Raw genomic sequence first — 23,596 nt, 5'->3', positions numbered from 1 at the left:
AACCCTCCCCATTAGTGCCTAAACCTAAGTCTCCCCCCTTAGTGCCTAACCCTAACTCTTACTCTCAGGGGTGCCTAACCCTAACCTCCCCCAATAATACTTAACGCTAACCCTGCTATGCTACCTGAACCTAACCCTCGCCCCCCACAGCTAACAGCTAAGACGCCCAAGACTTACCTGGTTTGCGAGGCATCTGTCTGTGTACCGGCATCGAGATTAAGATAGGCATTGGTATTTTGATGCCTCTGTTAAGTCTGGTGTTGGGATTCCACCAGTCTGATAACTACATCCCACCCATACTGCTGGTTATATACTGAGCTGTATATCACTGGCTGGTGACTTGTATGTTCCTCTCAAGCTCTGCTCTATACAGATACAGAGTGTATGTAAAAGTGAGTACGGCTGTACAGACACACTGCGGCACAATAACCCACACTGCTGGTTATGTCCTGAGCTGTTTAGTGCATTTGGAGATTCTGCTGGTGTATACTGTTTAGCACAAGCCTCTGATTCCTAGACGGGACCTGTATCAGTCTGTTAATGGACGGCTCTCTGCTGATATGTGTGAGAGGTACACAAGACTCATCTGCCATGTGAGCAGTTCTCAAGTCCAGCTCTGCTCCCTCTCACCAAATCTGAGGGCTGGAATGAGGATGTGATTTCCCAACCAAAATGAAGGCACAGAAAATAAATGAACAGGACCTTCAGCTTGGCTTTTGATGTGGCACTACAAGTCCCAGCCCCTCCTATTATTCTCTCTCTCTCTCTTTTCTGCAGTTGTTTATCACTGAGCATTGTGGCCTCCCCTCCGCTCTCCCCTCTCCACAGTCCCGACTGTCCCTCCTCCGACTGAACTTTGTTTTTTTTAAATCAACTGTATATTAAAATGACAATGGCCTCAGACCGTTTACACAATGGCAACTGTGCGGTACCACACACCAGCCATATTTCCTAATACACTGCATGATAAATCATTTTACTGTGATAATGAAACCACTTCTAATCGCTTCTAACTGACAAATAGGTACATTTTTATTACATAGGTTGTACAGATTAGTGGTGAGAAGGATTTGACAGATACAATACAATACGGAATGGGTATGAGATCTTGGCAGTCAATATATACGTACAGTGGCATCCCGATGCTCAGGATCCCGACCAGGGTCTGGTAAGTATCGTAACCCTCCCCCCTTCTCCCCCTAACCCTCTGTTCCTGCATCCTAACACTAACCCGCCCCGCATCCTAACCCTCCCCATTAGTACCCAAACCTATTCCTCCCCCCTTAGTGCCTTACCCTAACCCACCCCGGGGGTACCTAACTCTAACCTCCCTGTGATGCCTAAGACTATCCCTCCCCCCGCAGCTAAGACTTAACCAGCCCCGCTATACTTACGATCAGCATCCCGGCTGTCAGAATTCTGCTGTCGGTATCTCCACTACGGTCAGCATTCCGGCGCAGGTCTTCTGGCCGGGTAGTGGAATTCCGGCGCCGGGATTTCGTCAGCCAGGATGCCAGGTGTAGGTATAATAACAGGTGTAGGTATAATAACAGGTGTAGGTATAATAACTGCATCCCTACAATACAACAATACACTTTATTGTCAGTAGCAAAACAACAACAGTAAAATGTCAGCGAAATGTCAATTATAAGACTCCGCTATATTAAAACAAAGACCTAAAACATTTCCATAGTTCTCAAGTTATCGCATTTTGACAGCTGCTGGGAAAAAACGATTACATAACCGCTTTTTATGTGTGTACGCACCCCGCAGAAGTGCACCTCTTCGTCCCGGTAATGCAATTATCCAATTCACTTTAAACAACAGTGTGATTTTATTCCAAAAAGAACAATCTCACAAATCAACAAATTGTTACAAATAAAAATACAATTTTACAGTTCAACAAGCAACAAGCAATATTAGGCACGCACAAGAAAGATAATACCTGTGACCAGGGGCGTTTCTAGAGAGGAGGGAGCCCATGTGCTCCGTCACGGGCCCCCTCCCCTCCGTCCGGCGGCCGGTCACGCAGTGAGCGGTGTGCAGCCAGCGCCGCACTTATAGACTCTGGGCACTAGAGTGGGCCCAGAGTCTATAGCGCAGGTCACCGGGAAAATGACCACGGCGCCCATTTCCAAGACGTTTTTACAGCGCAGACACCGGTGCCGACATGGTACTCCGGAGAGGTAAGTGTAATATTGGTGCAGGGTGTGTGGTGCGGGGCCCCCTTGGACCCAGGGGCCCGTGTGCCTCTCACACCCTGTGTTAGAGCCTGTTTGTTGTGGACCCGGGGTGGTACAGACCGTAGCGCCCACTGCAAGAGCCGGCTCCCTTCTGGCTCCTGCAGTGGGTAATGGGAGAGATGTCATGACGTCATGACATCTCTCCCATAATGCAGAGCGCGCCAGCCCTGGAGGACTTACGTGCGGATGGCGGCGGAGCGTGGATTCAGGTAAGAATTTTTACTTTATTTTTTGTTTCATTTCAGTGTGTATTTATCGGGGGGGGCCAAGGAGGGGACTACTACTGGGGGCACAGCTTCAGGGGGGCGGGTTCCGCTACTGGGGGCTACTACTGGGGGCACTGCTTTGGGGGGGACCACTACCTGGGTCTACTACGGGGGGGACTATTACTAAGGAGGGGACTACTAATGGGGGCACTGCTTCGAGGGGGGGACGGGACCACTACTGGGGGCTACTACTGGGGGGATACTACTGGGGGAACTGCATTGGGTGGAACCACTACTGGGGCCACTATAAAGGGCACTGTGTAGGGGGACTACTACTGGGGGCGCTGCATTGGGGGGGACCACTACTATTGGGGGCACTACATCAAGGGGACTCCTACTGGGGCACTATATAAGGGGCTTACTACTGGGGGCACTGCATAGGAGGGACCACTACAGGGGGCACTGAAAAGAGAGAACCACTACGGGGGGCACTGCATAGGGGGGACAACTACTGGGGGCACTGCATAAGGGGAACTAATGGCTGGCTGAATAAGGCGAACTACTACAGGGGGAACTGTATAAGGGTCACTGCATATGGGGGACCACTACTGGGGGCCTGTATAAGGGGATCACTACTGGAGGCCTGTATAAGGTGAACTGCATAAGGGGTCCCACTACTGGGGGTACTGTATAAGGGGGCACTACTGGGGTCCTGCATAAAAGGGACCACTACTGGGGGCATTGTATACCGGGGGTACTATATAAGGGGGATCACTACTGGGGGCACTGCATAGGGGGGACTGTATAAAGGGCACTGCATTAAGGTGCAAATGGAAAAATGTTCCCAGTGACAAGAAAGGGGTGTGTGCCATGTTGACACATCCCATTTTTCAGTGGCCACACCCCGTGTGACCACGCCCATTTTTCACCACGCGCACATAGTAAGGGGGTGGGCTCCAAATGCCCTAGTCACACCTCTGGCGGTGATCACAATATCTTTTGTTATCCCCTGCTGTTGTTACTCCCTGGCCAGTTCATGGAAAGTCTGCATTATAAGTCTGTTATACTGAGTCTTACTGCGGTTAGTATTGATATCCCTAGCTACTATGGTGCTATAAACAGAAAGAAGTTAGTGGTAGCCTTGGCAACTTCCTAATGATATTTAGGTTCCAATTTTGTAGGAAAAAGGAGTCAAAAGTTATTTCTGACAGCTGGGATCTGGCATCGCTAATTAGTAATTACACTGTGCACACAGTCTGGCTGTTTTGCAGTAGTCTGATCAGGGGACGAAATTCAACTCCGCGGCTGTAGCTAAACTTGACAACTAAAGTCTGCAGTTCCTTGGTATACTGTAAACTCTGAGAAAGCCCGATTTACAATACAATAATTCCTCGGCTAAAGCATTGAGCCTGCATCTCTCTCTCTCTCTCTGTGCTTGTAATTCATTGTACAGCTTCAGTGACAGGACAGAGAGTAGTGTCTATCTCCTACTTAACTCTTTCTCTTATCTCAGACACTAGGGGCCAAATGTAATAGGGTTCGAATATTATACCCCTTTTCCACCTAAAGTCCGGGTCTGACACGGAATTTTGCCGGCGCCGACTCGGGATATTCCCGAGTCAGCACCGCTCACACCGCAGTCGGGTCTGCATAGACCCGGCTTTTGCGGAGTGAAAGTGGATGCTTGGAGATGACGTCATCTCCAAGCACCACTGAAGCCGGACCAATCGGCCGGCTAGCAGCGCACTGCAGGTCATCGTGACCTGGAGTGCGCTGTTCTCACAGCAGGGTTTCACGGGCTACGCCCGTGTTAAACCCTGCTAGTTACCTGGGTTGGATTGCCGGGTCACTCGACCCGGCGGTCCTACTCTCTGCCCTTTTACACCAGGGAGCTGCCCGGGTTAACCCTTCAAAAACCCGGGTTTTAGCTCCGGTGTAAAAGGGGTATTAGTAAACCAATTCATACCTTCTCGTATTTTTTGAAGGTGCAAGTTGGTGCAGGGACTCGCAAATGTTATAGCCTGTGAACTTTTGAGCTCCAGGCTACTACACTATATGAATCTGTGCGACTCCTTTTATGCGACTAACATTAAAATGTGCGAGTTATACAGAAGCCTTCACAGATCAGTGAGAGCCATGAGGGATTCTGTTTGTGTGTTTAAATAAAAAAAAAAAAGACGTTCACCCCTTCCCCAGAAGCATAACCAGCCCCGATATCTATACAGCCTGTCCTGGTTCTAAAAATACTGGGGCCAAAATGCGTAGGGCCCCCCTGTATTTTAAGAACCAGCACAGGGCTTTTCTGGTGGGAACCGCTACATTGTATCCAATGATGTAACCACAAGGTTACTTGAGGTGAACCATGGTTACATCATTGGATACAATGTAGCGGTTCCCACCATAGACTTCAGTGGAGATTTCTCACCATTGAAGTCTATGGGGCATATACAACTGGGCGCGAGGTTTAGCGAGGAAATAACATTTCACCCCTCGTGCCCAATTTAGGAATAGTGTGGGATTGCGTGCTCCCGATACCCGCGGTATCCAATTAAAAAAATAGTGGTCATGGGGTCTTCAGCTCTGAAAACCCTGCAACGCGTAAAAAAATAAATAAAAAAAAACTCTTCACTTTTCCGATGGTCTCTGTGGCTCCCGGTGTCTTCTTACTGGAGAGGGGGCTGCTGGGAGTCCGGGCGGCTCCTGGGAGGCTCCAGGGGCTTTTGGGAGGGGCAAGGGCTGCTGGAATCCTACTGGACAAGGGGATATGATGGTGTCAGGGTTACTAGGTATGTGTATGTGTGATAGAGTGTGCATGTATGTTATAATAAACTTTTTCTGACATGGTGTGTGCTCTGTGGTTTTTGAAGTATTTCTTTTGCTGTGAAAACTACAGGTTCCAGAAGCCTCGTAATACCCTGAATGCTGGTACTTGTGGTTCTCCAAATAGCAGCATGCGGGGAATGCTTGCTGGGACCTGTAGTTCCACAGCAAAAGATAACATTTTCACATCTAAATTTAACAACAAACTACACTATCACCCAGGCGCCCACCGGTCAGGGGGGTCGGGGATAGCCCCGGACTATCAGTCTAGGCCTGGGGTGCCCTGGAGAGGGGGACCTCTTTATTGGGTGGACCACACCTCCCCAGGGATCCCCGTCCTGGGCTGACTAGCAGTCAGGGGTAATGCTTTGGCCAGGGAACCCGGTGAAAGGTTTTCCCTGGCTGTGGCACTACCCCCCGCTAGAAAGAGTCCAGTGCTGGTTATGGAATTACAGGGGACCCCTACTTGTTTTATCCCATTTTTCCACAACCAGGACTGGATCAGAAAAGCCCTTGGCAGGTACTTAATATACAGGGGCCCCTACGCATTTTGGAACCTGTAATTTTAGAACCAGGACAGCCTTTAAATAGCCCTGTGCTGGTTCTTAAATACAAGCCCCCCTACGCATTTTGGCACCTGTATTTTAAAAACCAGCACAGGCTGTACAGAGCCCGGGGCTGGTTATGTCTCTGGGGAGGGGGTGCACTTCTTTTATTTTTTTAATAAAAAAGTATTTTCATTTGTACACACAGAAACATGTAGGTATCTCATGGGTATGTGCATGTTTCTGTGTTACCCTGACCTGCTCAGGATAAATTTGCTATCCTGAAGCTGGTTTATTGTTTTTGCGAGTTCTCAGGCAGCAATATGTGCGAGTAAAGTTACATTGCCCGAGTGCTATCTAGAGCAGGGGTTACCAACCACGGTCCTCAAGACACACTAACAGTCCAGGTTTTCAGGATAGCCATACTTAAGCAAAGGTGTCTTAATTAGTACCTTAGTTATTTTGGTTAAACCATCTGTGCTCAAGCAAGGATATCACTAAAACCTGGACTGTTAGTGTGCCTTGAGGACTGAGGTTGGGAAACACTGATCTAGAGCACAAGTTCTCAAACTCGGTCCTCAGGACCCCACACAGTGCATGTTTTCCAGGTCTCTTCACAGAATCAAAAGTGAAATAATTATTACTACCTGTGGATCTTTTAAAATGTCAGTGAGTAATGAATACACCTGTGCACCTGCTGGGTGACTGGAAAACGTGAGCTGTGTGGGGTCCTGAGGACCGAGTTTGAGAACCTCTGATCTAGAGAATGGAGAAACATCTGGATATGGGATTTTTTTGCAAGTTAGAGTAAAGCCCGAAAAATGTGAGTTTTAGAAATAGTAGCACCCTATTACATTTTCGAGTGAGTAAAAAATGCGAGTTTAGCACAGAAGGTGTAATGGTTAGCATTACTGCCTCACAGCACTGAGGTCATGGGTTAGATTCCCGCCATGGCCCTAACTGTGTGGAGTTTGTATATTCTCCCTGTGCTTGCGTGGGTTTCCTCCGGGTACTCCGGTTTCCTCCCACACTCCAAAAATATACTGGTAGGTTATTTGGCTCCCAACAAAAAATAACCCTAGTATGTATGTGTGATCATGTGATAGGGAATATTGGGCCTGATTCAGAGCCGCTCGTAAGCGGCCGCTCGTTTGTTCCGAGCGATGTTTGCCCAACTGCACATGCGTACGGATCGTAATACGCATGCGCGAACCAGTCAGTGCGGCCAAAAATCGTTTGTTCACTATATAGCGAATGCCTGCTATTTTGAGTGACAGAAGGAGGCGAATGTGGGTGGTAACAGGGGAAGCTTGAAAACGGGGAGTGGAGATCCGAACGCAGGCGTGCTTAAAGGTCAAAACGGGCGTTTTATGGGTGTGCATAATTAATACAGCAGCGTCATTGACCACTTCACTGGGTTATTTTATAGTCAGAACTGCTCGCAAGATTGTGGTAGCAAAAACCAACCACAAGAATAGCGAGCAGTTCATACGCTGGTCGATGTACTCGATTAATCTAATAAATAGCGGACATGACATAGGATGTGAGCGGCCAGGGGGCGTAGTTATCCAAAAAACTACCGCAAGTTTTGTTCGCTCGTTCAGACATAGAGGCGTGAACAGACCGCAAAGAGCGAATGGTTCATTTGAATAGCCACCCCTTTTTTCTGAATGAACGACGGCAAATAGCGTCTGGCTCTGAATCAGGCCCATAGATTGTAAGCTCCACTGGGGCAGGGACTGATGTGAATAACCAAATATTCTCTGTAAAGCGCTGCAGAATATGTGGGCACTATATAAATAACTGGTAATAATAAACTCGCATTTTTTAAAAATTCACAACCTGTTACATTTGGCCCTAAGTCTGTGTAACATGTCTCACTGGGCTAATGGGGAGCTGTGTAGCCTAAACGTCTGACGTACACCATGGAGGAGTGTTCATATGTGGTGTACTGGAGCCTCTCACCACCTCTGTGCTGTCCCCGAGTAACCCAGCTCAGTCTCACGCTGCCGGTCAGTCAGAAGACTCTGGGCTCCGCCCCAGCAGCGCCTTCTCTTCAGTGGATGTTCCCACCTCTTCCAACCTACTTATGCCAGGGGGCCGGAAAGTCTCTCTGGCAGATACCGCGATGCTGTTGGTACTCGGGTAGGGCTCCCTGCTGCTCCACTGCCACCCGGGGACCACACACTGAGGCAGCCTACGCAGCTTAGATCCGTTGCCACCGACAGTTACCTCACAGCTTAACCCTGGGATGGCCGCCCGCAGCGTGCCTCCTGACAGCACAGCTCTGCTCTGACCAACTGCTGCCTCCCACTGTCACATCTCTCCCCACCTGACACTGCTCATGTCACCTCCTTCTGAGCTGCTGCAGAGGCTGCTGGGAATTGTCCGCACAGTGGGCCTGATTCAGAGCTGAACGCTCTGACCAGAGCGCTCGCTCTGAATCAGGTCCCTCCTACCTTTTTTTGGAGCGTCCTCATGGACGCTCACATAGCTGTGGGTTACCACCCACAGCTATAGCGAGCGTCCATGATGATGGTCGCGATGGTCTTGACCATCGGGCTTGCGACAGAGACCCTGTGGTAGGGTCTCACTGCCGCAAGCCCTGGAGTGATTTTGGCTCTATCAGAGCCAAAATCACTCCCACTGACATCACTAGTGATGTCAGTGGGGCCGGCTTTAGACGGTAGGCGTTCCCATGGGAACACCTCCGTCTGGCAGGCACGCCCCCGGCACGCCCACCAAAGGGGGCGCGCTGTCAATCAACATTGACAGTACGCCCCCTTTGGTGCGAGACCCGGAGCGACAGCTTGGCTGTCGCAGTCCGGGTCTCGCGCATGCGCACGATGGAGCTCCCTCCATCGTGCGCATGCGCAGTGGGGCAACATCGACCCATTTGCGAGCGTCCTTTGCTCGCAAACGGGTCTGAATGACCCCCAGTGTTAGGTATAATACCTGGCATAGCGTGATATAACACCACAGCTAATTGGATCGGCCAGTGCGTTCGGTTCGCTTCGGGGGTAAATCCCACGCCAAACTATATTTCCCCCAAGACGAGTATTTACACATACAATGACGAATGGCGAAAATAAAAGCAAAAACTGAAATGTTAGATTATCAGAACTCATGGGCGCTACTACGGTGCCTGATTTCTGCAGAACTTTTATTCCGCCGCCTCAGATAGTCTTGGTGAGAGGATTTCGGATTCCATTCCATTGCGAAAAGTACAGTTAATGTGCTAGGGCCCTGTGGGCGCCTCGGGTCGGGGGTCTTGGATTGGACAGGTCATACTCCTGGAGACCTTGCTCTCCGGAAACATGGCAGCCAGCGCTGTCAGATACACGCAGTCTATCAATTTCAAGGGTAATTGCAGATAAAGGACGTGCTAATTCCTTATCAAAAATCAATTGGCAGCACAATCTTTTCCTAGCTAGAGAGTGTGACATCACTGGGGTGAGAGGGTCCCCGCACAGCGGCTCAGAGGCAAACACAAATCACCGAGGCTGGAATGATTAAATAAAAAGCTTTTGTACACCCAGCCGGGGACCATAATGAGAAAGATAAGAGCTGGGATTACGGAGCTGTGGCAGGTGCCAATTTGTCCATTAGGCCAGTAAATGTGTTTACTTAGCGTGTGTTAGACTGGTGATTGCAGGAGTCAGCGGGGAACGTGCGACAAGCTTGCCGCCTCTGCCCTCCCCGTCAGATACCCGTGGGCAGAACTCACCCCAGGAGCTGGAATTATATTCTAGCTCACCTCTGTGAATTTAACAATTAACGAGATATAATAAGTCAGATGATTCATCACTTAGTCATTGGTTCAGGTGGAATTACGGTCACCCTCACAGGGACACTTTTCACTTTTAATTTTCATGTCATAAAAATATTTCTACCCATTTATCAAATTGAAGCTGTTGAAACTGATCCTTCCGATACTTCGGTTGCCTGGAGACACAGACATATATCCCCCCTGCGTGTACTGCTCTAGCGATAGGTGTATTATATCTCCTGATTTCTGTGGGACAGTCCTGATGCATGAGCAAGATCTTGCACCAGGGCCGGATTAAGGGGAGGGCGACAGTGGGCGGATGTCCCGGGACCCCCACACACGGAGGGGTCCCGACAACTAGTGCAAGCTGGGAGAGTTTCTGAGTACTTAGAAACGTCCCTTATGGACAAATCCCCCTTTCACAGCAGGCAAAGTGGGGACGGAGCTAATATGATAAGCCCCACCTCCATATTACCCGCGAATCACAGCATTACAGCACGAGGGGCGGGGCCTAATGATGTAATGTGTGCCCGCCCCCATTACCAACCTGCAACATAAAAATGTAAGTGTACTGTATGTGTTGTGTACTGGTTTATTGTTATATATTTCTGTGCATATGCGTTTGTGTGTATATACTGTATGTGTTATTGTGTGCATACTGTGGATGTGTTAGTTAGTATGTGTATATATGTATATGTACAGCCATGGTCAAAAGTTTTGAGAATGCCACAAGTATTGGTTTCAGTGTTTTTAGACCTTATTGTCAGATGTTACTATGGTATACTGAGGTAACATTACAGCATTACATAAGTGTCAGATGTTACTATGGTATACTGAGATAACATTACAGCATTACATAAGGGTCAGATGTTACTATGGTATACTGAGGTAACATTACAGCATGACATAAGTGTCAGATATTACTATGGTATACTGAGGTAACATTACATAAGTGTCAGATGTTACTATGATATACTGAGGTAACATTAAGGCATTACATAAGTGTCAGATGTTACTATGGTATACTGAGGTAACATTACAGCATGACATAAGTGTCAGATGTTACTATGGTATACTGAGGTAACATTACAGCATGACATAAGTGTCAGATGTTACTATGGTATACTGAGGTAACATTACATAAGTGTCAGATGTTACTATGGTATACTGAGGTAACATTACAGCATTACATCAGTGTCAGATGTTACTATGGTATACTGAGGTAACATTACAGCATTACATAAGTGTCAGATGTTACTATGGTATACTGAGGTAACATTACAGCATTACATCAGTGTCAGATGTTACTATGGTATACTGAGGTAACATTACAGCATTACATAAGTGTCAGATGTTACTATGGTATACTGAGGTAACATTACAGCATTACATAAGTGTCAGATGTTACTATGGTATACTGAGGTAACATTACATCATTACATAAGTGTCAGATGTTACTATGGTATACTGAGGTAACATTACAGCATTACATAAGTGTCAGATGTTACTATGGTATACTGAGGTAACATTACAGCATTACATAAGTGTCAGATATTACTATGGTATACTGAGGTAACATTACAGCATTACATAAGTGTCAGATGTTACTATGGTATACTGAGGTAACATTACAGCATTACATAAGTATCAGATATTACTATGGTATACTGAGGTAACATTACAGCATTACATAGTGTCAGATGTTACTATGGTATACTGAGGTAACATTACATCATTACGTAAGTGTCAGATGTTACTATGGTATACTGAGATAACATTACAGCATTACATAAGTGTCAGATGTTACTATGGTATACTGAGGTAACATTACAGCATTATGTAAGTGTCAGATGTTACTATGGTATCCTGAGGTAACATTACAGCATTACATAAGTGTCAGATATTACTATGGTATACTGAGGTAACATTACAGCATTACATAAGTGTCAGATGTTACTATGGTATACTGAGGTAACATTACAGCATTACATAAGTGTCAGATATTACTATGGTATACTGAGGTAACATTACAGCATTACATAAGTGTCACATGTTACTATGGTATACTGAGGTAACATTACAGCATTACATAAGTGTCAGATATTACTATGGTATACTGAGGTAACATTACAGCATTACATAAGTGTCAGATGTTACTATGGTATACTGAGGTAACATTACAGCATTACATAAGTGTCAGATGTTACTATGGTATACTGAGGTAACATTACAGCATTACATAAGTGTCAGATGTTACTATGGTATACTGAGGTAAAATTACAGCATTACACTTAATTCACATAGAATACTTTTATCACTTCTCTATTTGTTTGTACATTATATATGTCATTTTAATTCTTTATCATTTCATTAACACTTATTGATTTATCTTTACACATCTTTTCTACATACTTCACTATCACCTTTTTCGTGTGATGCCCTGGGGATGGCCCTTGGTTGGAATTTTTTTGGGGTGCCTTGCTTCTCGGATGTGAGCCCCTTAATATTAGGGACGCCAGTATAGAGGCGCCTTGACGATTGGCCTGGCGCTTATTCATATATTTGCAAATATGTGTAACCAATACCTCTAAATCTCTATTATTATGTAGGATTTAAGTATTGTTTTTGCTGCAGTGTGCTGGAGGGCAAATCTCTCTTTTTCAGCATTACATAAGTGTCAGATGTTACTATGATATACTGAAGTAACATTACAGCATTACATAAGTGTCACATGTTACTATCGTATACTGAGGTAACTTTACAGCATTACATAAGTGTCAGATGTTACTATGGTATACTGAGGGGACATTACAGCATTACATAAGTGTCAGATGTTACTATGGTATACTGAGGTAACATTACATCATTACATAAGTGTCAGATGTTACTATGGTATACTGAGGTAACATTACAGCATTACATAAGTGTCAGATATTACTATGGTATACTGAGGTAACATTACAGCATTACATAAGAGTCAGATGTTACTATGGTATACTGAGGTAACATTACAGCATTACATAAGTGTCAGATGTTACTATGGTATACTGAGGTAACATTACATAAGTGTCAGATGTTACTATGGTATACTGAGGTAACATTACAGCATTACATAAGTGTCAGATGTTACTATGGTATACTGAGGTAACATTACATAAGTGTCAGATGTTACTATGGTATACTGAGGTAACATTACATCATTACATAAGTGTCAGATATTACTATGGTATACTGAGGTAACATTACAGCATGACATAAGTGTCAGATGTTACTATGGTATACTGAGGTAACATTACAGCATTACATAGGTGTCAGACGTTACTATGGTATACTGAGGTAACATTACAGCATTACATAAGTGTCAGATATTACTATGGTATACTGAGGTAACATTACAGCATTACATAAGTGTCAGATGTTACTATGGTATACTGAGGTAACATTACAGCATTACATAAGTGTCAGATGTTACTATTGTATACTGAGGTAACATTACATAAGTGTCAGATGTTACTATGATATACTGAGGGGACATTACAGCATTACATAAGTGTCAGATGTTACTATGGTATACTGAGGTAACATTACAGCATTACATAAGTATCATATGTTACTATGGTATACTGAGGTAACATTACAGCATTACATAAGTGTCAGATGTTACTATGGTATACTGAGGTAACATTACAGCATGACATAAGTGTCAGATGTTACTATGGTATACTGAGGGGACATTACAGCATTACATAAGTGTCAGATGTTACTATGGTATACTGAGGTAACATTACAGCATTACATAAGTGTCAGATGTTACTATGGTATACTGAGGTAACATTACATCATTACATAAGTGTCAGATGTTACTATGGTATACTGAGGTAACATTACAGCATTACATAAGTGTCAGATGTTACTGTGGTATACTGAGGTAACATTACAGCATTACATAGGTGTCAGATGTTACTATGGTATACTGAGGTAACATTACCAGCATTACATAAGTGTCAGATGTTACTATGGTATACTGAGGTAACATTACAGCATTACATAACTGTCAGATGTTACTATGGTATACTGAGGTAACATTACAGCATGACATAAGTGTCAGATATTACTATGGTATACTGAGGTAACATTACAGCATTACATAAGTGTCAGATGTTACTATGGTATACTGAGGTAACATTACAGCATTACATAAGTGTCACATGTTACTATGGTATACTGAGGGGACATTACAGCATTACATAAGTGTCAGATGTTATTATGGTATACTGAGGTAACATTACAGCATTACATAAGTGTCAGATGTTACTATGGTATACTGAGGTAACATTACAGCATTACATAAGTGTCAGATGTTACTATGGTATACTGAGGGGACATTACAGCATTACATAAGTGTCAGATGTTATTATGGTATACTGAGGTAACATTACAGCATTACATAAGTGTCAGATGTTACTATGGTATACTGAGGGGACATTACAGCATTACATAAGTGTCAGATGTTACTATGGTATACTGAGGTAACATTACAGCATTACAAAAGTGTCAGATGTTACTATGGTATACTGAGGGGACATTACAGCATTACATAAGTGTCAGATGTTACTATGGTATACTGAGGTAACATTACAGCATTACATAAGTGTCAGATGTTACTATGGTATACTGAGGTAACATTACAGCATTACATAAGTGTCAGATATTACTATGGTATACTGAGGGGACATTACAGCATTACATAAGTGTCAGATGTTACTATGGTATACTGAGGTAACATTACAGCATTACATAAGTGTCAGATGTTACTATGGTATACTGAGGTAACATTACAGCATTACATAAGTGTCAGATGTTACTATGGTATACTGAGGTAACATTACAGCATGACATAAGTGTCAGATGTTACTATGGTATACTGAGGGGACATTACAGCATTACATAAGTGTCAGATGTTACTATGGTATACTGAGGTAACATTACAGCATTACATAAGTGTCAGATGTTACTATGGTATACTGAGGTAACATTACATCATTACATAAGTGTCAGATGTTACTATGGTATACTGAGGTAACATTACATAAGTGTCAGATGTTACTATGGTATACTGAGGGGACATTACAGCATTACATAAGTGTCAGATGTTACTATGGTATACTGAGGTAACATTACAGCATTACATAAGTGTCAGATGTTACTATGGTATACTGAGGTAACATTACAGCATTACATAAGTGTCAGATATTACTATGGTATACTGAGGGGACATTACAGCATTACATAAGTGTCAGATGTTACTATGGTATACTGAGGTAACATTACAGCATTACATAAGTGTCAGATGTTACTATGGTATACTGAGGTAACATTACAGCATTACATAAGTGTCAGATGTTACTATGGTATACTGAGGTAACATTACAGCATGACATAAGTGTTAGATGTTACTATGGTATACTGAGGGGACATTACAGCATTACATAAGTGTCAGATGTTACTATGGTATACTGAGGTAACATTACAGCATTACATAAGTGTCAGATGTTACTATGGTATACTGAGGTAACATTACATCATTACATAAGTGTCAGATGTTACTATGGTATACTGAGGTAACATTACATAAGTGTCAGATGTTACTATGGTATACTGAGGGGACATTACAGCATTACATAAGTGTCAGATGTTACTATGGTATACTGAGGTAACATTACAGCATTACATAAGTGTCAGATGTTACTATGGTATACTGAGGTAACATTACAGCATTACATAAGTGTCAGATATTACTATGGTATACTGAGGGGACATTACAGCATTACATAAGTGTCAGATGTTACTATGGTATACTGAGGTAACATTACAGCATTACATAAGTGTCAGATGTTACTATGGTATACTGAGGTAACATTACAGCATTACATAAGTGTCAGATGTTACTATGGTATACTGAGGTAACATTACAGCATGACATAAGTGTCAGATGTTACTATGGTATACTGAGGGGACATTACAGCATGACATAAGTGTCAGATGTTACTATGGTATACTGAGGGGACATTACAGCATTACATAAGTGTCAGATGTTACTATGGTATACTGAGGTAACATTACAGCATTACATAAGTGTCAGATGTTACTATGGTATACTGAGGTAACATTACATCATTACATAAGTGTCAGATGTTACTATGGTATACTGAGGTAACATTACAGCATTACATAAGTGTCAGATGTTACTATGGTATACTGAGGTAACATTACAGCATTACATAGGTGTCAGATGTTACTATGGTATACTGAGGTAACATTACCAGCATTACATAAGTGTCAGATGTTACTATGGTATACTGAGGTAACATTACAGCATTACATAAGTGTCAGATGTTACTATGGTATACTGAGGGGACATTACAGCATTACATAAGTGTCAGATGTTATTATGGTATACTGAGGTAACATTACAGCATTACATAAGTGTCAGATGTTACTATGGTATACTGAGGTAACATTACAGCATTACATAAGTGTCAGATGTTACTATGGTATACTGAGGTAACATTACAGCATTACATAAGTGTCAGATATTACTATGGTATACTGAGGTAACATTACAGCATGACATAAGTGTCAGATGTTACTATGGTATACTGAGGGGACATTACAGCATTACATAAGTGTCAGATGTTACTATGGTATACTGAGGTAACATTACAGCATTACATAAGTGTCAGATGTTACTATGGTATACTGAGGGGACATTACAGCATTACATAAGTGTCAGATGTTATTATGGTATACTGAGGTAACATTACAGCATTACATAAGTGTCAGATGTTACTATGGTATACTGAGGGGACATTACAGCATTACATAAGTGTCAGATGTTACTATGGTATACTGAGGTAACATTACAGCATTACATAAGTGTCAGATGTTACTATGGTATACTGAGGGGACATTACAGCATTACATAAGTGTCAGATGTTACTATGGTATACTGAGGTAACATTACAGCATTACATAAGTGTCAGATGTTACTATGGTATACTGAGGTAACATTACAGCATTACATAAGTGTCAGATATTACTATGGTATACTGAGGGGACATTACAGCATTACATAAGTGTCAGATGTTACTATGGTATACTGAGGTAACATTACAGCATTACATAAGTGTCAGATGTTACTATGGTATACTGAGGTAACATTACAGCATTACATAAGTGTCAGATGTTACTATGGTATACTGAGGTAACATTACAGCATGACATAAGTGTCAGATGTTACTATGGTATACTGAGGGGACATTACAGCATTACATAAGTGTCAGATGTTACTATGGTATACTGAGGTAACATTACAGCATTACATAAGTGTCAGATGTTACTATGGTATACTGAGGGGACATTACAGCATTACATAAGTGTCAGATGTTATTATGGTATACTGAGGTAACATTACAGCATTACATAAGTGTCAGATGTTACTATGGTATACTGAGGGGACATTACAGCATTACATAAGTGTCAGATGTTACTATGGTATACTGAGGTAACATTACAGCATTACATAAGTGTCAGATGTTACTATGGTATACTGAGGGGACATTACAGCATTACATAAGTGTCAGATGTTACTATGGTATACTGAGGTAACATTACAGCATTACATAAGTGTCAGATGTTACTATGGTATACTGAGGTAACATTACAGCATTACATAAGTGTCAGATATTACTATGGTATACTGAGGGGACATTACAGCATTACATAAGTGTCAGATGTTACTATGGTATACTGAGGTAACATTACAGCATTACATAAGTGTCAGATGTTACTATGGTATACTGAGGTAACATTACAGCATTACATAAGTGTCAGATGTTACTATGGTATACTGAGGTAACATTACAGCATGACATAAGTGTCAGATGTTACTATGGTATACTGAGGGGACATTACAGCATTACATAAGTGTCAGATGTTACTATGGTATACTGAGGTAACATTACAGCATTACATAAGTGTCAGATGTTACTATGGTATACTGAGGTAACATTACAGCATGACATAAGTGTCAGATATTACTATGGTATACTGAGGGTAACATTACATAAGTGTCAGATGTTACTATGATATACTGAGGTAACATTAAGGCATTACATAAGTGTCAGATGTTACTATGGTATACTGAGGTAACATTACAGCATGACATAAGTGTCAGATGTTACTATGGTATACTGAGGTAACATTACAGCATGACATAAGTGTCAGATGTTACTATGGTATACTGAGGTAACATTACATAAGTGTCAGATGTTACTATGGTATACTGAGGTAACATTACAGCATTACATCAGTGTCAGATGTTACTATGGTATACTGAGGTAACATTACAGCATTACATAAGTGTCAGATGTTACTATGGTATACTGAGGTAACATTACAGCATTACATCAGTGTCAGATGTTACTATGGTATACTGAGGTAACATTACAGCATTACATAAGTGTCAGATGTTACTATGGTATACTGAGGTAACATTACAGCATTACATAAGTGTCAGATGTTACTATGGTATACTGAGGTAACATTACATCATTACATAAGTGTCAGATGTTACTATGGTATACTGAGGTAACATTACAGCATTACATAAGTGTCAGATGTTACTATGGTATACTGAGGTAACATTACAGCATTACATAAGTGTCAGATATTACTATGGTATACTGAGGTAACATTACAGCATTACATAAGTGTCAGATGTTACTATGGTATACTGAGGTAACATTACAGCATTACATAAGTATCAGATATTACTATGGTATACTGAGGTAACATTACAGCATTACATAGTGTCAGATGTTACTATGGTATACTGAGGTAACATTACATCATTACGTAAGTGTCAGATGTTACTATGGTATACTGAGATAACATTACAGCATTACATAAGTGTCAGATGTTACTATGGTATACTGAGGTAACATTACAGCATTATGTAAGTGTCAGATGTTACTATGGTATCCTGAGGTAACATTACAGCATTACATAAGTGTCAGATATTACTATGGTATACTGAGGTAACATTACAGCATTACATAAGTGTCAGATGTTACTATGGTATACTGAGGTAACATTACAGCATTACATAAGTGTCAGATATTACTATGGTATACTGAGGTAACATTACAGCATTACATAAGTGTCACATGTTACTATGGTATACTGAGGTAACATTACAGCATTACATAAGTGTCAGATATTACTATGGTATACTGAGGTAACATTACAGCATTACATAAGTGTCAGATGTTACTATGGTATACTGAGGTAACATTACAGCATTACATAAGTGTCAGATGTTACTATGGTATACTGAGGTAACATTACAGCATTACATAAGTGTCAGATGTTACTATGGTATACTGAGGTAAAATTACAGCATTACACTTAATTCACATAGAATACTTTTATCACTTCTCTATTTGTTTGTACATTATATATGTCATTTTAATTCTTTATCATTTCATTAACACTTATTGATTTATCTTTACACATCTTTTCTACATACTTCACTATCACCTTTTTCGTGTGATGCCCTGGGGATGGCCCTTGGTTGGAATTTTTTTGGGGTGCCTTGCTTCTCGGATGTGAGCCCCTTAATATTAGGGACGCCAGTATAGAGGCGCCTTGACGATTGGCCTGGCGCTTATTCATATATTTGCAAATATGTGTAACCAATACCTCTAAATCTCTATTATTATGTAGGATTTAAGTATTGTTTTTGCTGCAGTGTGCTGGAGGGCAAATCTCTCTTTTTCAGCATTAGCATAAGTGTCAGATGTTACTATGATATACTGAAGTAACATTACAGCATTACATAAGTGTCACATGTTACTATCGTATACTGAGGTAACTTTACAGCATTACATAAGTGTCAGATGTTACTATGGTATACTGAGGGGACATTACAGCATTACATAAGTGTCAGATGTTTACTATGGTATACTGAGGTAACATTACATCATTACATAAGTGTCAGATGTTACTATGGTATACTGAGGTAACATTACAGCATTACATAAGTGTCAGATATTACTATGGTATACTGAGGTAACATTACAGCATTACATAAGAGTCAGATGTTACTATGGTATACTGAGGTAACATTACAGCATTACATAAGTGTCAGATGTTACTATGGTATACTGAGGTAACATTACATAAGTGTCAGATGTTACTATGGTATACTGAGGTAACATTACAGCATTACATAAGTGTCAGATGTTACTATGGTATACTGAGGTAACATTACATAAGTGTCAGATGTTACTATGGTATACTGAGGTAACATTACAGCATTACATAAGTGTCAGATATTACTATGGTATACTGAGGTAACATTACAGCATGACATAAGTGTCAGATGTTACTATGGTATACTGAGGTAACATTACAGCATTACATAGGTGTCAGACGTTACTATGGTATACTGAGGTAACATTACAGCATTACATAAGTGTCAGATATTACTATGGTATACTGAGGTAACATTACAGCATTACATAAGTGTCAGATGTTACTATGGTATACTGAGGTAACATTACAGCATTACATAAGTGTCAGATGTTACTATTGTATACTGAGGTAACATTACATAAGTGTCAGATGTTACTATGATATACTGAGGGGACATTACAGCATTACATAAGTGTCAGATGTTACTATGGTATACTGAGGTAACATTACAGCATTACATAAGTATCATATGTTACTATGGTATACTGAGGTAACATTACAGCATTACATAAGTGTCAGATGTTACTATGGTATACTGAGGTAACATTACAGCATGACATAAGTGTCAGATGTTACTATGGTATACTGAGGGGACATTACAGCATTACATAAGTGTCAGATGTTACTATGGTATACTGAGGTAACATTACAGCATTACATAAGTGTCAGATGTTACTATGGTATACTGAGGTAACATTACATCATTACATAAGTGTCAGATGTTACTATGGTATACTGAGGTAACATTACAGCATTACATAAGTGTCAGATGTTACTGTGGTATACTGAGGTAACATTACAGCATTACATAGGTGTCAGATGTTACTATGGTATACTGAGGTAACATTACCAGCATTACATAAGTGTCAGATGTTACTATGGTATACTGAGGTAACATTACAGCATTACATAACTGTCAGATGTTACTATGGTATACTGAGGTAACATTACAGCATGACATAAGTGTCAGATATTACTATGGTATACTGAGGTAACATTACAGCATTACATAAGTGTCAGATGTTACTATGGTATACTGAGGTAACATTACAGCATTACATAAGTGTCACATGTTACTATGGTATACTGAGGGGACATTACAGCATTACATAAGTGTCAGATGTTATTATGGTATACTGAGGTAACATTACAGCATTACATAAGTGTCAGATGTTACTATGGTATACTGAGGTAACATTACAGCATTACATAAGTGTCAGATGTTACTATGGTATACTGAGGGGACATTACAGCATTACATAAGTGTCAGATGTTATTATGGTATACTGAGGTAACATTACAGCATTACATAAGTGTCAGATGTTACTATGGTATACTGAGGGGACATTACAGCATTACATAAGTGTCAGATGTTACTATGGTATACTGAGGTAACATTACAGCATTACAAAAGTGTCAGATGTTACTATGGTATACTGAGGGGACATTACAGCATTACATAAGTGTCAGATGTTACTATGGTATACTGAGGTAACATTACAGCATTACATAAGTGTCAGATGTTACTATGGTATACTGAGGTAACATTACAGCATTACATAAGTGTCAGATATTACTATGGTATACTGAGGGGACATTACAGCATTACATAAGTGTCAGATGTTACTATGGTATACTGAGGTAACATTACAGCATTTACATAAGTGTCAGATGTTACTATGGTATACTGAGGTAACATTACAGCATTACATAAGTGTCAGATGTTACTATGGTATACTGAGGTAACATTACAGCATGACATAAGTGTCAGATGTTACTATGGTATACTGAGGGGACATTACAGCATTACATAAGTGTCAGATGTTACTATGGTATACTGAGGTAACATTACAGCATTACATAAGTGTCAGATGTTACTATGGTATACTGAGGTAACATTACATCATTACATAAGTGTCAGATGTTACTATGGTATACTGAGGTAACATTACATAAGTGTCAGATGTTACTATGGTATACTGAGGGGACATTACAGCATTACATAAGTGTCAGATGTTACTATGGTATACTGAGGTAACATTACAGCATTACATAAGTGTCAGATGTTACTATGGTATACTGAGGTAACATTACAGCATTACATAAGTGTCAGATATTACTATGGTATACTGAGGGGACATTACAGCATTACATAAGTGTCAGATGTTACTATGGTATACTGAGGTAACATTACAGCATTACATAAGTGTCAGATGTTACTATGGTATACTGAGGTAACATTACAGCATTACATAAGTGTCAGATGTTACTATGGTATACTGAGGGTAACATTACAGCATGACATAAGTGTCAGATGTTACTATGGTATACTGAGGGGACATTACAGCATTACATAAGTGTCAGATGTTACTATGGTATACTGAGGTAACATTACAGCATTACATAAGTGTCAGATGTTACTATGGTATACTGAGGTAACATTACATCATTACATAAGTGTCAGATGTTACTATGGTATACTGAGGTAACATTACATAAGTGTCAGATGTTACTATGGTATACTGAGGGGACATTACAGCATTACATAAGTGTCAGATGTTACTATGGTATACTGAGGTAACATTACAGCATTACATAAGTGTCAGATGTTACTATGGTATACTGAGGTAACATTACAGCATTACATAAGTGTCAGATATTACTATGGTATACTGAGGGGACATTACAGCATTACATAAGTGTCAGATGTTACTATGGTATACTGAGGTAACATTACAGCATTACATAAGTGTCAGATGTTACTATGGTATACTGAGGTAACATTACAGCATTACATAAGTGTCAGATGTTACTATGGTATACTGAGGTAACATTACAGCATGACATAAGTGTCAGATGTTACTATGGTATACTGAGGGGACATTACAGCATGACATAAGTGTCAGATGTTACTATGGTATACTGAGGGGACATTACAGCATTACATAAGTGTCAGATGTTACTATGGTATACTGAGGTAACATTACAGCATTACATAAGTGTCAGATGTTACTATGGTATACTGAGGTAACATTACATCATTACATAAGTGTCAGATGTTACTATGGTATACTGAGGTAACATTACAGCATTACATAAGTGTCAGATGTTACTATGGTATACTGAGGTAACATTACAGCATTACATAGTGTCAGATGTTACTATGGTATACTGAGGTAACATTACCAGCATTACATAAGTGTCAGATGTTACTATGGTATACTGAGGTAACATTACAGCATTACATAAGTGTCAGATGTTACTATGGTATACTGAGGGGACATTACAGCATTACATAAGTTGTCCAGATGTTATTATGGTATACTGAGGTAACATTACAGCATTACATAAGTGTCAGATGTTACTATGGTATACTGAGGTAACATTACAGCATTACATAAGTGTCAGATGTTACTATGGTATACTGAGGTAACATTACAGCATTACATAAGTGTCAGATATTACTATGGTATACTGAGGTAACATTACAGCATGACATAAGTGTCAGATGTTACTATGGTATACTGAGGGGACATTACAGCATTACATAAGTTGTCAGATGTTACTATGGTATACTGAGTAACATTACAGCATTACATAAGTGTCAGATGTTACTATGGTATACTGAGGGGACATTACAGCATTACATAAGTGTCAGATGTTATTATGGTATACTGAGGTAACATTACAGCATTA

This window comes from Taudactylus pleione, unplaced genomic scaffold (assembly GCF_031769625.1).
Source record: "Taudactylus pleione unplaced genomic scaffold, aTauple2 ptg000060l, whole genome shotgun sequence".
Lineage (NCBI taxonomy): Eukaryota > Metazoa > Chordata > Amphibia > Anura > Myobatrachidae > Taudactylus > Taudactylus pleione.
Note: the sequence above shows the minus strand (reverse complement) of the source record.